Source organism: Eubalaena glacialis, unplaced genomic scaffold (assembly GCF_028564815.1).
Source record: "Eubalaena glacialis isolate mEubGla1 unplaced genomic scaffold, mEubGla1.1.hap2.+ XY scaffold_668, whole genome shotgun sequence".
Lineage (NCBI taxonomy): Eukaryota > Metazoa > Chordata > Mammalia > Artiodactyla > Balaenidae > Eubalaena > Eubalaena glacialis.
In genome coordinates, this window is record NW_026871564.1 from 34,447 (window position 1) to 51,098 (window position 16,652).

Consider the following 16,652-nt stretch of genomic DNA (forward strand, 5'->3'; position numbering starts at 1 on the left):
ATTGTCTTAGTTACAAGGTGCAATATTTCCCATGTTTATATGTGTCAAACTATAAGTCAGGGATTGATACATAGCATATGCGTAATAAAAATTGTATTTCCATTTTTTCTTTGTTCAAAGGTATCCAAACACTGGCCAATTTCTTAAGTTGAAAGTAGAGTGATCTAATTTATTCAGCTCATCCAACCATCAATATTGAATATTTGTCTTTTTTCTTACACATATTTCTTGTATTCCAATCGTGACATTCTAGAGCACAGTGAGCACATGTATAACTTATTACTGCATTACTACCTTGGCTATTCCTTGGCCAAAATTTACTTCATACAACTGACAGCCTAATTAACCTATTAGAGTTTTTTTTAATGTATGCATACAAACAATAAACACCAATTGCATTGCTAATAACTGAATTTGTACATCTCTATGCACCCATGTATCCAACACCAGGTCAAGATATTTTAAAATATTTCTAACACCCTACAAGGTTCTCTGTTACTTCTTTCTGTTCCATACTCCCCCAGGGCAACACCCAAGCTGACCTCTATCACCATATATGACATACATGGAAACACACCGTGTGTATTCTTTGGTATCTGGCCTTTGGTTACATATCATTATATCAGTAGTTTATTCTTTTATTGTGTTTTCCTGATTTTTTAAACCTAGACATTCATACAGTGTCAAAATACCACTGATTTCTTAATATTATTATGCTGACCTCCATCTTCAGGGACTTTTCACAGTCTTCCATGTGTCTTTTCACCTACTTTCTCTTCCCTCTAATTATGTTTCATTTAACCCACCTCAGCCAGCTTTTCCCCCATATTCCCCAACACGTAGCACTCCTGTGTTCAGCCAGTTTTGTTCCCTATTCCATAAGCCCTCTGTGCCATTCCTGACACTGTGCCTGTTCCCTGCCCAGAAGGCCTGTTCCCTACCCTCTATATACTTGTTCAAGACTCAGTTTAAATGCTACCTGTTCTAAGAAGTCTTCTCAGAAGAAGCCAGTGCTTTTTGGAATCCTTCTTTAATGAAATCCCATAGCAAGTGTAATCTGTCCTCCCTGATCTGGTAATTAATTATCCATTGTTCCTATCATATATTGTTTGTTTTTCTTATGTGCTGTTATTATTTATTGAAGCAGATTATAGTGACTTGAACCAGGAACTGGGTCATTTTCCTCTTCATTTTAGTGCAAGTTTCTGTGATATGAAGTTAAACTCTTTTTCCCTCGCTTCCCATTCACCCTCAGCACTTGTTAAACATAAAGTACAAGTGAAACGTATTGGTTAACAGGTTTTTGTGGTCCTTGATTCTGGTCCCTAGAGCTAAGCTGCACTTCTGTCGTGCTAATTTGACTGATTCCTTATTGTCACATAACTCAGGAATTAACTAAATCATTACAAATTTAGATACATGTAAGATATTATAAGAAACCCAGTGGATGTCACAAGTTGAGGCCTGTAGGAGAGTGTTGTATGAGGCCTAGTTCGGTGGAGCTCAGACAATGCTCGAGCCTTTCGATATTCCATTGTAAGTAAGAAAGAGGTATGCAAATATATGCTTAATATTTAACAGTGTTGATAAAAAAGAGAAGAGAGAAAGGGACGACAGGTACTTTGAGGGCTTTTTGGAATTCATGAACAATTATGATTGGATGGGGAAAAAGAAAAACCGAGGTCTAACCTCCCACAGATGAGCTCAGGAAAGAGAGAAGGGCTCATCTGGTATGCAGGTAGAGAGGTTTGACCTACAGAAACTTAGAAAACCTCAACAATCTGAGCAGTGTTGGCAAGAGGCAAACTAAAGGGCTAATGAAAGTCTGCAAAAGTTTCACACAAAGAACTTTGGCATGGTGTTCATCATCTAGCTAATCCTAACATGCAGACATTTATGAGAGTAAAGTCAGGTCTTTGCCAGAGTGGGTTCCTTATTTGGGCAACTGGGTCAAATGAAGAAAGGCAAATGTAGGCTGCCAGAGTAAATAAGGAGAGGAAAAACAAAAAGAACGAGACATACCATTAATCAGTGATTTCCCCCCAATATTCTTAGCCTCCACCTTATCTCCATCTTACTGGTAACACAGGAACTAGACTGAACAATCAGGTAAAAGGTCTCTACAGAAACTGAGGTAATATAGAAAATAAAACATAAAATTGTAAATTTTCTTCCTAGGGGTAATTGAGATGATAGTTCAGTAATAACATAAGATCAGTTGAAGTCTAAAGAAATTTTAGAAAACCTGGATAAAGTAAGAAAACATCTGTTTGCTGGCATCAGAATGTTAGAGAGACACCAAGACATGTGGGCCAAGTTCTGGAGAGAAGGGAAACACAAACGCAAGCTAGACATTTGGTGCAGCTTTTCTCCTTGGGGTATTTGCTGATTCAAATCTTACAGCCTAGGAGCTGAAAAGCCAAGGAGATAAAAAGACTCTAACCACAGAAGCCAAACGGCAAGAGCTCAAGCTAAAGGCAACAACTAATGGAATGACAAGCTAAGTGTATCTTTAGTCTCGCAGGGCTGCAGGAACCATTACATTTAAAGCCTAACAAATACAAGGGTAGTTGGGAATAGGGAGAATCCAAACGTTCACATGGTAATCCCAAAGGGCAACACCTGTAGAGGAAGGACAAGACAGAAATAGATGAACCTTCACACAGACTGAAAAACAGCTTTGAAAGAGCTCAAACTGAGAATGGACTAAGGTTACCAGTCCCTATATTGACTGTCTGCCATGGGCAAAAGGAAATCTTTTCAAGAGAAAGATAACAACATCCAGAATGTGGAGGTATCTTTATAGTTTCCTAAAATAAGTTAAACCCAATTTTAATATAAAAAATATAGACGACGAAATGATCAAAAGCTCAAAAAAAAAAAAGAAAGAAAAAAGACAATATAGAGACACAGGAGGACAAGAGTTAGCAGGCCTTGGTTAAAAAAAACAACAACAAAACAACTATGATTAAACAAAATACACACATGGCAAATAAGCGTATGAAAAGATGCTACACATTCCATGTCATCAGTGAATTTTAAATTAGAACAATAATGAGATACCACTACACACCTATTCAAAGGGCTAAAATCCCCAAACTGAAATACCGAAGTTGGTGATGATGCAGAACAATTGGAATTCTCATTTGTAGCTAGCGGGATACTTGGCAGTTTCTTACAAAACTAAACGTACTTTTACCATACAGTGATCTAGTAATCATGCTCTTTGGTATTTACCCATAGGAACTGAAAAGTTATGTCCGCATAAAAACCTGCACATGGATGTTTATAACAGTTTCTTGCATAATTGCCAAAACTTGAAATCAACCAAGATGTTTTTCAATAGGTGAATGGATAAACAAACTATGGTATATCCGTACAAAGGAATAGCATTCAGCAATAAAAAGAAAAGGCTATGAAGCCATGAAAAGACATGGAAGAAGCTTAAATGCATATTGCTAAGTGAAGAAAAGCCAATCTGCAAAGGCTACATGCATATTATATGATTGCAGCTATTTGAAATTTAGGAAAAGGCAAAGTGTGGAGACAATCAAAAGATCAGTGGTTGCCAGAGGTTGTGGGGAGGGAGAAAAGGATGGGTGAAGCCCGGAATTTTAATGGCAGAGAAATTCCTGTGTATGGTTCTGTAATGGTGGATACAGGTTATTGCACATTTGTCAAAAATCATATAATGTACAAAACAAAGAGTGAAGTCTAAAGTAAAGCATGGACATTAGTTAGTAATAATGTATCAATATTGGTTCATTAACTATAACAAATATATTACACTAATGTAAGATGTTAGTAATAGGGGAAACTGGGTAGAGAGCTAAGGAGGTATGAGAACTCTCTCCTTTCTGCTTAATTTTTCTGTAAACCAGAAACTGCTCCAAAATAGTCTATAAATTTAAAAAACAAATCTAGACCTGCATACAAAACTTGCATGTAAATCCAACCACAGCAGCATTATTCTTAAGAGCCCCAAAGTGGAACTAACCCAAATGGCCATTTACTGTGAATGGATAAATGAAACACAGTAATATCCACACCATGGAATATTATTCAGCCATAAAAAGAAATCAAGTACCGATACATGCTACAACATGGATGAACCTTGAAAACATGCTAAGTAATTGTATGATTCCATTTGTATGCAATGTCCAGACTAGGCAAATCTGTAGAGACAAAGTATATTAGTGGCTGCCTAGGATTTGGAGAAGTGGGGGAGTGAGTGACTTATAATAGATTCTTTTTCTTTGGGGGGGTGGATGAAGTTTTACAATTGATTGTGGTGGTAGATGCATAACACATTAAATTGTACACTTTAAATAATATGGAAAGTAAATTATATCTCAATGAAACTATTATTTAAAATTATGATTAATGTCTTCAAAAAGGACAACATATACAATTTAAGCAAAAATTATCTGTGAAGTACAACCAAGGGAAAATTCTAGAATTAAAAAAGCTGAAATTAAGCACTCAGAAGATCAGTTTAGCAGCACCTTAGTCAAACAAAAGAAAGTATTACAAATGTCAATTAAAAAATAACTACAGTAAAATTTCGAGGGAGAAGCATGGAAAACAGAGAAATAAGTACATAAGACATATGGAGTATATGTAAAACACTGTGTCTAGCCAGGCCCAAGTCACACAGCCTAGGGAGGAGACACACTGCCTACCTGAATCACAAGGACTTCTCCAAAGGAAAAATGAGGTTCTGATGCCAGAAGTGGAAGGAATGAATTGCAAAGAAAACGAACAACGGTACACTATAATCTAGATATATATCCGTAAATACATAGGTTCCCTGGGGTTGTGATCTGGTACAAACAATAAAAAAAAGATGAGACTCATAGTAGAGGCTTCTAGCTTCTGCTGAGGAAAATGTCCAGGGAAGAAGAGTTGATTTATTTAGTTCTTTTTTTAGAGTCCACATATAAGTGATATCATGCACTATTTGTCTTATTTCACTTAGCATAGTGTCCTCCAGTTTTATCCATGTTGTCTTAAATGATAGGATTTTCTTCTTTTTTAAGGTTGAATAATATTCCATTGCATATATATACCATATTTCCCTTATCCAATAATCTACTATGGACACTTAGATTGTTTCCATACCTTGGCTCTTGTGAATAATGCTACAATGAACATGGGAGTACAGATATCTCTTCAAATAATGATGATGTTTCCTTTGGATATATACTCAGAAGTGGGAGGGAGGAAGAGCTTATGACACAAATTGACCATGTGTAAATAAAAGATGTTGTAGGAATGAAAAAGTCTGAACACCTAGGAAGAAAGGGGGAGCATGGAGTATTTGGAAAGGACATTGTTCAAGGTCATACATAGTTTAAAATTATGACATTTCAGTGAGCCCGTATGCATGAAGGCTTGCTTATATTTCGGAATTTGAATACAGTGCAAAGAAGTGTTGCTAAATTTTCGATCAACATCAAAAAAAGGGTGGAAATGTTTTTTCTTTTATTATTAAACTGCAGGAAAGGCAAGCCTTATAAGCAGTGTGAGGCCCAGTAGAATTTTCCCTGATGATAGTGGTAATTTAGGAGATGAAGAAGGAGCCAAGGCCATAGAACAATTTTGAAAGCAAAATAAGACTGCTGAGTCTTCACCCAGTGTATGAGATTAAGTTTTAATGGCATATGATGAAGTGGCCATGACACAGCCGGCAGAGCTCGTTGAGTTGTTGAAAATGGCTCTTGAAGCTACAGGAAATGGACAGTAGACATAGAAAAAGAACAAGGTAAATCCAAAAGAGTGGAAGGACAAAATTAATCAAGAGAAAAGTCAAAAATAGAGAAGAAAAGCAGTAAACTTGACAAATAAAACCAAAACGTTGTCCTTTAGAAAGACCAGTAAAGTAAGCAATATTTGGCAAGTATAATAGAGATGGGACTAGCTGTAAAACAGAGAGAATTTTTTTTTTTAATTACAAAAGAATACTATGCTAGCTTTATACCAACACATTTGAAAATCTGGACAAAATGGCTGATTACTGATAAGTTATATGCACCCAATATTTACTCCTATTTTGAGTAGAGAATACAAGTAGCTTTATGAAAATAGAAAATATAATCAAAGATATACACCTTAGAAAGACATCAGTCATTTTCCAATGTATTAAAAAAGCTAGAAGAGTCCTAATACAAAAAGCAGATATGGAAAATTTACCCAAAAAGTAACTAGAAGTACATTTCTTTTAAGATCTTAAGTTCTACCCCATATTAGCAAAAAGATTCCAGCAAGATATTTTTAAAAAGTCATTATGATCAAGAGGGATTTATCACCATAAAGCAGATTTTTTAAAGTAGGGGAAAGTTGGAACGAGGAAAGAAATGTCCGTATCGAATATCAAAACACACTCCAAATTTCAGTAGTTTAAAAAAATCTAATAAGCTATAACAGTACACCAGTATATTATTAAAGCAGAATACGAACCCATGTATATATGAGAAATAAAATATAGGGTAAGTAAAGTACAGGCTGTCCTCACTGTGGAACTACAAAAATGATCATCCAAGCTGAACTGTGCAAAGTTGATCTTAATGATCGATGGGGAAAGTATTATTGTTCTATGACCCTAAAATTTTTCTGACAAAAACACTAGAAACTTTCTTCTTGGTTGTGAAGTTATAGATAGATGTAAAAAATTAGTAAACCTTCGATTTAGTTAATACAGTGCAACCTAAAACATTAGAAATATTGAGAATTAACATGTTTTATTCCATTGTAAAAAACTTATGAGACTTCTAGTTTTGAGTCCAGCATGGAAGGAGCTTGGAAGTTGCCACTCTGTCCTCAAAGGTAAATATCTGAACACACTGAAAAATCAACAATTCTTCTTAGATTCATTAGAGAAGTGAGGTGACAGGAAAAATCACCGTGCCCCAAACTGGAGAGGCAGATGGCAGATACAGAGAATAACAACTTGCTGGGACAGATACCCAAGAGCAGAAATCTCTGTGGAAAGCAATAGTGAGGTAGGAAAACCTGAACTGTATTTGACAGATTGCTGGAGGCTTGTGTGGAAAAGTCTGTGAGGTAAAAAACTCCAGGGAAGCCCCTATCCTTTTGTGAGTTTTGTCTCTTGAGCTCTACCAGGTTGTGACTACCAGGTGAAGGTCAAAGGAAAATCCCCTTGGAATTCTGGCAGGGGGAGGGTGAAAGGAGCAATTTTGAAATACACCAGAGCATTCTGCTATGCTTCATAAGGCCTGCCCTCAGGAGAAACTGTTGTACCAGCGGCCTAACCTATGGGGTTTTGTCAGAGCCTAACTGACCTGGGGGAAGGGAAATATCCTACCCTGACCCCTGCCGGCCATTGTGTTTCACCTAAGGTGAGGGAAAATACTGAGAGGCACTTGTGACATTCATAGCTGAGGAGCACATGCTCATTACCAGACTGAGACCTAATCATAAGACTATGCAATGCTTCTATAACACCACATCACTAAAGGACTATGTACTGCAGTGAATTTCACCAGTACGTCGTGTCTGGATTTTCAAGGAAGAGAAAAGTGAATCATATAAAATGCTTGATTAAAATCAGAAATGGCAGAAAAAGAGTGGAATATAAAAAAGGAACAAAGAACAATGGCAATAAGTATGAAACAGTAACAAATATGGTAGATATTAAGTCAATGATATCAATAATCATTTTAAATACCAATGGTATAAATACACCAATTAAAAGACAGAGATTGTCACAGAGGATCGATAAATAAGATCCAAATATAAGAAATCTACTTTAAATATGAAGGCACATATAGCTTAAAAGTAAAGGGTTGGGGAAAGCTACATCATGCTAACACTAATTAAAAGAAAGTTTGAGAAGCTGTATGAATTTCAGGCCAAGCAGAGTTAAGAGCAGAGACAATTATCAGGCACAAAGAGGGCATTATCATTCCATAATGATAAAGGGGTCAACTATCCAAGAAGACATAACAATTCTTAATGTTTATGTGCCTAACACCGAAGCATCAAAATTCGTGACACAACAACTGATAGAACTGCAAGGAGAAAGAGATAAATCCACTATCATAGTTGGAGATTTCTACACCCCTCTATCATAAATGGACAAATCCATCAGGCAGAAAATCAGTACAGACAAAGCTGAATTCAACAACACCGTCGACCAAACGGATAGAATAAACATCTGCAGACTAATTCATCCAACAACAGCAGGATACACATTGTCTCAAGCTCCCATGAAGTATACACTAAGAACACATTCTGGGCCATAAAACACACTCTAATAAATTTGAAACATCAGAAATCATATAAAGTCTGTTCTCAGACTGCAGTGAGGTCAAACTGGAAATCAATAACAAAAGCAAAGCTGGAAAATTCCAACTTGAAGATCAAATGGTCTATTCTAAGCAATACATGGATTTTGCTGTCTGTATGTGAACTGAGTAACATGCACAGTGACCAATCACCTACAGACGTTGAAAGAAGGGACCTGATTCTTCACTGACCATGATACACATCTGTTATATCCCAGGTGATTTGTGGAGTTAAGAACTAGCTGTGAAGTTTGTACTTTATGCCCTTCCTCACAGTTAATATGGCAGTAACTGAAATTTGATTGTTTTGTTGTGGTCCTGGGATTGTTTTACTAAATCATGGCAACTGAAATTCATGCATGGGTAAACTGTTCAGAGCGAGGACTGCATGTGTAGCATACATTGGGTAATATTCCATTGCAAGAAACAAATACCTAGAAGAATGTAAAATAGGATGAGAAATCATACTCTTGTTATGAGGAAGTCTGTCCCTAAGCAGAACATGAAACTGAGATATCATAAAGAAAAAGGAGAGTTGATTCGACTTCATAAAAATTAAAGAATTCTTCACGGCAAAAGGCAACCCAAACATAAAAATAACTGACAAACTGGGAAATGTAATATAAACATTTGACCATGGTTTTGGCCAACAATTCCTTTTCTGCACAATAGTATGGGAGGGGAACTCTCAGTGAGCCAAACCTCATGAATCAATAGATGAGAGGTTAGACTAAAGTTCTCATATGGTGTGGATTTAATTTTATGGAATGCAAAGTACCTTCCAACAGAAAATGTGGAGTATTACCAGTCTTATCCAGATCCTTGGCAATGCAAGTAGAGAAACCTTGAGTAACTGTGTGATAGATGAATCTCTTTTCTGTTCTATAAGAGAAGGAGAACAATTAACAGAATGTCTATTTCTCCAGGGCAGAATTCCAATATTGTCTCTGTACCACTGAGCTTTGTAAAACATCGAAACGCACAGTCTTTAGCAAATCACTCTTAAACTATCAAGAGGGAAAGAAATGGAAAGGCTAATGAACGTGCCAATTACCTTTGTAGCCCTGACTGTTGAAAATAGCGATGATGGGAAATATGTGATGCCACGTATGTGAAACTTAAAGAGCACAGAGATTCAAATGGAGTAGAGTAGGGAAGAATGCCTCTGATAGCCCACCCAAGTTGAATTATTTATAGTCTTAACTGGGAAATGTTGATTAAGAAATGAGAGGAAACAGGCAAGAGCAGCCCCTGAAATTGTGCCTAAATACCTCCAATATTCCTAAGGAATCCCGTGGACAACTGTGTCAGAGCGGAGCTGACAAATGGAGTATAGTAAGTGCAGAGATCATGGCCTTGTCAGCCAGCATACGGAGAGCATTACTGATCCTCAGCAAATCATTACTGATCCTCAGCAAATCATTACTGATCCTCAGGAAAATGTACTGCGGCTGGGTCTAAAACCTGACTGGAATTTTCCATAGCTGTGTGATACTGGAGATGGGTTTGCAGCTCCACTTGCCAAATCACCTTTGCAAAGCACAGTAGGTCACAGTCAGAGGAGCAAAGGCTGCTCTGCTCTTTCTCAAGCAGAAAAGGATTTTAGAAGTGCCCCAGTTCTGTCCCACAAAGGATGGGGATAGCAGATTATGAAGTAGTGATTAGTACAATATCTGTGATCCCTCGGCTAATTTCCGTCTTGAAGCTGGGATATAAAGACTCAGGTGTTGGGTGATGAGCCACAAGCTCTCTGAACAGGTGCTTAATCAGGAGTGGATAGGAAGAATTCAGGCCTGGCATCTGGCATCTGGTTCCAGCCCTTTTTCTGGCAGGTTGCCTTTAGACATGTCCCTGACACCTTTGCATCTGTAGCTTTTCGTTGTTGTTGTCTGGTTGTTTAAATACGTAAAATGGCGATAACACTATTTGGTGGCATATTTTATTTTAAAAAGCCTTCCGTTACTCCGTGCACATCAAACAGTAAATGCTTTCTCTTAGTAAACCTGCATAACAATTTTCTGAACTCTTCTGCTCTGGGCAAGATTCATGAATACACCAGGCAAATAAAGTGAAAGAGGAGACAGTACATAGTGTTGTATTCAATTGGGTCTTGATACCTAAGTGTGACTCTTAACCAAGGATTATGCAGTAGTTAAGGACACAGATTAAAGTTGTTTAGAGTGTGTCCTAAAGTCCCACTGGCAGAATTTCAATCTCTACTCTGGAAATTGTAGACCTGAGACAAATTACTTCCCTAAACTTCATTTCCTGCATCTGAGAAAGATGATAGTATCTACCTTGTAGTAGACTGAATAATACCGTTGCCCCCAAATAGCAACATTCTAATCCCCAGAACCCGTGAATGTCACCTTAAACGGCAGAAGGGACTTTGCCAATGGGATGAAAGTAATGGTCTTGGGATGGGGAGATTCTGCTGGACTACCTGGATGGGCCCAACTGTAACCACTGGTGTTCTCGTAAGAGAGAGGCAGAGGGAGTTTTTACTCCAAAGAGAATGTGATGATGAAATTGGGGTTGGATTGATGTGGCCAGAAGTCAAGGAATGCTGGCAATGAAACAGATTCTCCCTTAGAGCCTCTAGAAGGAGGATGGATGGCCCTGTCAACTCCTGGTTTCAGCCCAGGGAAACTGGTTTTGGACCTCTGTCTTGCAGAACCATAAGAAAATAAGTGTGTTTTGTTTTAAGCAAGCACATTTGTAATAATTTGCTACAGCAGCCATAGGGAACTAATGCGTACCTCATAGGAACTATTTCTCCAATTAAAATGTGTGACTGGAAACACACTTAGTGGCATGTCTGACACACGGTAGGTATGCTACCGTAGGTCGTTCTTGGAAACTGAAGCCTTGGTTTTGAGGGATCATCAAAACCAGTACAATGGTTGCCATGTTTCTCCTTGTTCATCCTTGTGACAAACTTGTAGAGAGAGCTCCATCCTTTCCCACAGGACGCCCACCCCTAGTACTTAGAGGGAAGAGGTTATGTCTCACTTAAGGCACCTTCTTCTTTTCCTTTCTACTTTTTTTTTTTTCATTAATCTTCATCCAACTGGCCTTTCTAAATTTTAAAGAAAACAAAACCATTTCTCAATGGATTCAGATACTATCCCAAGTTAATATTCCAACCAAGTTCTTGTTCTTCCGGGTCACATCATCAGAAATTTCTGGGCCTAAATCCTGTCTAGTTTCTAGGATCACTCATTTTCTCATTTCTCCCTTCTCCTTTTAGTTCAGAGTCTTGTCAATTTAGTCGCTTCCCTAAACACAACTTATAATAAGGGGACACAGCAAAGTGATGAAAGTCTAGACGGTCTGGTTTTAATCCTGGGTTTTTGCCACCTACTTACTGTGTGACATTAGACAAGCTATTCATCCTCTCTGGGTCTCAGTTTCCTCCAAAAAAGGTGAATATTATGAATAATACCTACCTATAGGGTTGCCATTATGAGGATTAAGTGAGTTAATATTTGCTAAGCACTTAGAATAGTACTTGTTATAGTCTAAGCACTACAATTGTGCTTGTTAAGAATAATAAATGCAATTCCAAGCATATAAGTTACTCAACTTTCTGTCATAACTTTGAGATATTTATTTGGTGAAATCAATAAAATCGTGTTTCAAGGGAAACAGAAAAGTATTTTTGAGAGATTGTCCACGTGGCTAGCTTAGATATTTCACCACAGTCAGTGTTTCCAAGTTTCTATACAACAGCCTGGGCGAGTCCTGTAGCAAACTAGAAATTGCTGGAGCTCGTGTTTTGAACCCTTTATCTCAGTGTCCCCCCCAACCCCAACCAATCCCCATATCTGTAGACATAAACTTTCATTTGTCCTCTGTCTTGTGAAAACCTACTTCTAAGAAACTCTCTGATCTCCAACTTAGCGTGAATTTAAGGCAAAAGTACTATTTACCTCAGAGAGACAACTTTTCATGAGTGGCTGTGTTTGGTTTGGTCTTTCTGTCTCTCCCAGCCCCTCAGCCTTGGACAAATCCAGGAGATGCGTATTATGGCTCTACCACTTAGCACCTGTGGGATTCTCCGAGCCTCGGTTTTCCTACCTGGGAGGGGCATCTGAAAACCATCTGGATTTCAACCAGTACTCCAGGTAATTCTGAGGCAGGTAGTCCTTATTCCATATTGAGCCAAATACACTGGTCTAGGCCATCAGTGAGATCTCACCAAGGGCCTCATGTGTCTTGTAAGATTAAAAATTTTGTATGGCACTACTTCAGGCTAAAACTCTGGTTAGTAATAAGCAGGGTATTTTCCCTGCATGTGTCTCTCAATAATTAGAGAAAGTTCCTGTCCTGGGACTGCTGAGAGGACCACGCCCAGGTCTGTCTCAGGTAAAGTATGAACTGCTGGTCAGGCAGCCTCACTACATCACATCAACCTGGGTTCACGGCAGTGACTGGCTCAGGGAGGGCCTGGGCAGTCTCATAACAGTCAAGGGCTGTTTCTAGATCTCTAAAAAGAAAATATTTAGGACAAGAAAGACATGCATCCATGAGTCTGAAATTCTCAAATCTTCCCCAAGCCACCTTCTAATTCTTGAGAGACATATGCAGGGAAAATACCCTGCTTATTACTAATCAGAGTTTTAGCCTGCAGTGCCTTACCAAATTTTTAATCTTACAAGATACATGAGGCCCCCCCTTGGTGAGATCTCACTGATGGGCTAGAGCAGTATTTGGCTCAATATGGAATAAGGACTACCTGCCTCATAATAACCTGGAGTGCTGGTTGAAATTGAGATTGTTAGCTGTCCCACAAAGCAAAGAAATTAGGATGATGGAGCCAGAATTACGCATTTTCCATAATTAGTAATTAGTCATTATTTCCGGCCTAGCCTAAAAGCAAGTTGGTCCCCTTTCTTTTAAGATCTTATCCTTACTTTGGTCTTACAGCTTCCAAACTGAGTAAGGGAGGGACAAGCGTTCTGGCACAGGATGGGACCCAGCCAAGGAAACAATATTGAATTTGAAAATTAAAAAAATAATTTATTATGGGCAAATAGTGCAGGGAGAAAAAAAGAAGAAGGTGGGTCAAATTTTAGGAAAAGTAATGAAATCTTGGGAGAAGATAATAGTTGAAGTCAAAAGCAAACTAAAATATAGCATGAGTTTAAATAATTGATAGTAACGACAGAAGTAGGGGCGTCATACCTAGAGAGAAGAAAATACAGTCCTACCATACTCTTGTCCCCAGGACTGAGCGAAACTTAAATAGTTAATGTAACTTCTTGGTTTTCAACCCTTGTTGTCAACCTGTAGATAAAACACAGGACCCTTTGCTGAGATTGCATAAGAAAATGTAAATGTGATCAGCACAGACAAACGAAACAAACATGGTGTTGACAGAAGGTGAGCTGTACAAGGGGAGAGGAAAGACAGAGAGCTGTGGGGACACAAATAGTCTCAGGCAGAAAGAAAATGATGAGATTAGGGGGAAAGTTGATACCATAAGAAAGTTGAGAGTATAGCTATATACTAGAGCTAATATTTCTTGAGAGCTTCTGGGTGTTGGATACTAAAGGCTGCAAATGCCTTATTATTATTTGCATCGTCATGAGCAACTCCGTGCGATGGGTATCATCCATTTCCTCGGTTTACAGGTGAGGAAACAGAGGCCCAGGAAGGTTATATGAATTACTCAGGATTGCAGAGCTAATTAACTGAGGAAGAAAGCTTCCAAGCCATGTGGTCCATGTCTAGATCCAGTGCTTTTAGCTACTATGCTACCACTTCTCCCATCAATACAGCTAGCAAAACTCCATGAAGTTACAAAAGAGAAGCAGCATGAGTAATGACATGAATATGATGTATTGGAAAAGAAGAGTGATGAGTAGTAGTGGGGGTAGGAGCTTATCTTCCTCCTTCATGTTAGGGTGTTAAAATGGATCTAAAATGGATATAGCAGGATAAGCATAATGTTTAGAATTATGGGGGTGACACTGAAGTAGCGAAAACCTGTCTCTGGAGAGGGGAACTGGGGTTAGACGGGTTGAATTTCAGTATTATTTGAGTTGCTATCATGTTCATGTATTATTTTCATAAAAAATACTTTAATTTATTTAGAAATAGCTTCAACTGTGTAAATGCATCAAAACATGAAATTCAAAATTATCTTTAAATCTCTCATACATTTGTTAAATGCTTGCCTTATCAGGATCGTTCTTATCAGCTTTGAAGGCCATTTTTTAAAAATAAAAAGCCAAGAAGTATGAGTTTTTAAAATTAAAAATTGTCCCTGATAATGTTGCCAGGCACCCCAGAGAGAAGGTGTGGAACTATTAGAAGCAACCTGGATATCAACCCTGCTTCTGGGAGGCAGTTCTGACTACAAGGGCAGGAGATTCTCTGAAGCCAGGTAGCAGGAGTTTGTTTTTTATTTTAACATTTTATTGGAGTATAGTTGCTTTACAATAGTGTGTTAGTTTCTCCTTTATAACAAAGTGAATCAGCTATACATATACATATATCCCCATATCCCCTCCCTCTTGCGTCTCCCTCCCACCCTCCCTATCCCACCCCTCTAGGTGGTCAGAAAGCCCTAAGCTGATCTCCCTGTGCTATGTGGCTGCTTCCCACTAGCTATCTGTTTTACATTTGGGAGTGTATATATGTCCATGCCACTCTCTAACTTTGTCCCAGCTTCCCCTTCCCCCTCCCCGTGTCCTCAAGTCCATTCTCTACGTCTGCGTCTTTATTCCTGTCCTGCCCCAGCAATCTCACTACTGGGCATATACCCTGAGAAAACCATAATTCAAAAAGGGTCATGTACCACAGTGTTCATTGCAGCTCTATTTATAATAGCCAGGACATGGAAGCAATCTAAGTGTCCATCGACAGATGAATAGATAAAGAAGATGTGGCACGTATACACAATGGAATATTACTCAACCATAAAAAGAAATGAAATTGAGTTATTTGTAGTGAGGTGGATGGACCTAGAGTCTGTCATACAGAGTGAAGTAAGTCAGAAAGAGAAAAACAAATACCATATGCTAACACGTATATATGGAATCTAAAAAAAATCAAAACAGAAAAGGTTCGGGAGCAGGAGTTTTGATCCTCTGGAACCGTAACAAACAACTTAGAGTAAATGAATCAGGCGCCTGGGTGCCTGGAGGAGTCTGGAAGCCTCTCTGTGATGGTGTTCTTTGTTTTTACAGGTCTAATCTCATAAATGTTGCATTAGGCTCAGTGCTGTGCATTTTTAGGCTGTTATATTTTTCCACGTGTGTACTTCATAATAGTAAGCACTTTTATGCTTCCTTTAAAAAGGGGATCTCCCATTTGAATTGCCAAGTGAAAGCTTTAGAAGGAATTCATTAAGCATACATATATGTGCAGTATCTCCATCTGTCATTGAAGTGAGTATGAATGTATGTAGATCGATCTATCTATCTATCTATCTATCTATCTATCTATCTATCTATCATCTGTCAATCATTATCTCCCTGTTTACCTATCTGTATCAGTCTGCTTAGGCTGCTATAACAAAATATCATAGACTGAGTGTCTTAAACAACAGATGTTTCACACAGTTCTGGAGTCCGGGAAGTCCAAGATCAAGGCAAATCCAGTTCCTGGTGAGTCCTCCTTTTTTGGCTTGTAGAGGGCCACGTTCTTGCTGTCTCTTCACATGGTGGAGAGGGAAAGCTCTGGTGTATCTTCCTCTTCTTATAAGAGCTAATCACATCATGGCAGCTTCACCCTCATGACCTCTTCTAAACCTAATTACCTCCTGAAGGCTCCACCTCCTAATTCCATCATACATAAGGGGATAGGGTTTCAACATATGAATTTGGTTGGGGGGGGCACAGAAATTCAGTCCTTAATTTATCTATCTATCTATCTATCTATCTATCTATCTATCTATCTACCTACTTATCTATCTATCTGTGTATCTATCTATCTCTCTATCTATCTCTCTATCTCTGTATCTGTCTATGTTTCTATCTCTCTCTATCTATCTCTGTATCTATCTGTCTGTCTATGTATCTATCTATATCTATCTCTCTATCTATGTCTCTGTCTGTTTATCTATCTCTCTATCTGTCTGTCTGTCTATCTATCTCTCTATCTATCTCTACCTATCTATCTGTCTATCTGTCTATCTCTCTATCTATCTGTGTATCTATCTATCTATCTGTGTGTCTATCTATCTGTGTATCTCTCCATCTCTCTATCTATCTATCTGTGTATCTATCTATCTGTGTGTCTATCTCTCTATCTCTCTATCTCTATCTCTCTCTCTCTCTCTGTCTATCTCTCTATCTATCTCTCTGTCTATCTATCATCTATGTATCTATCTATCTA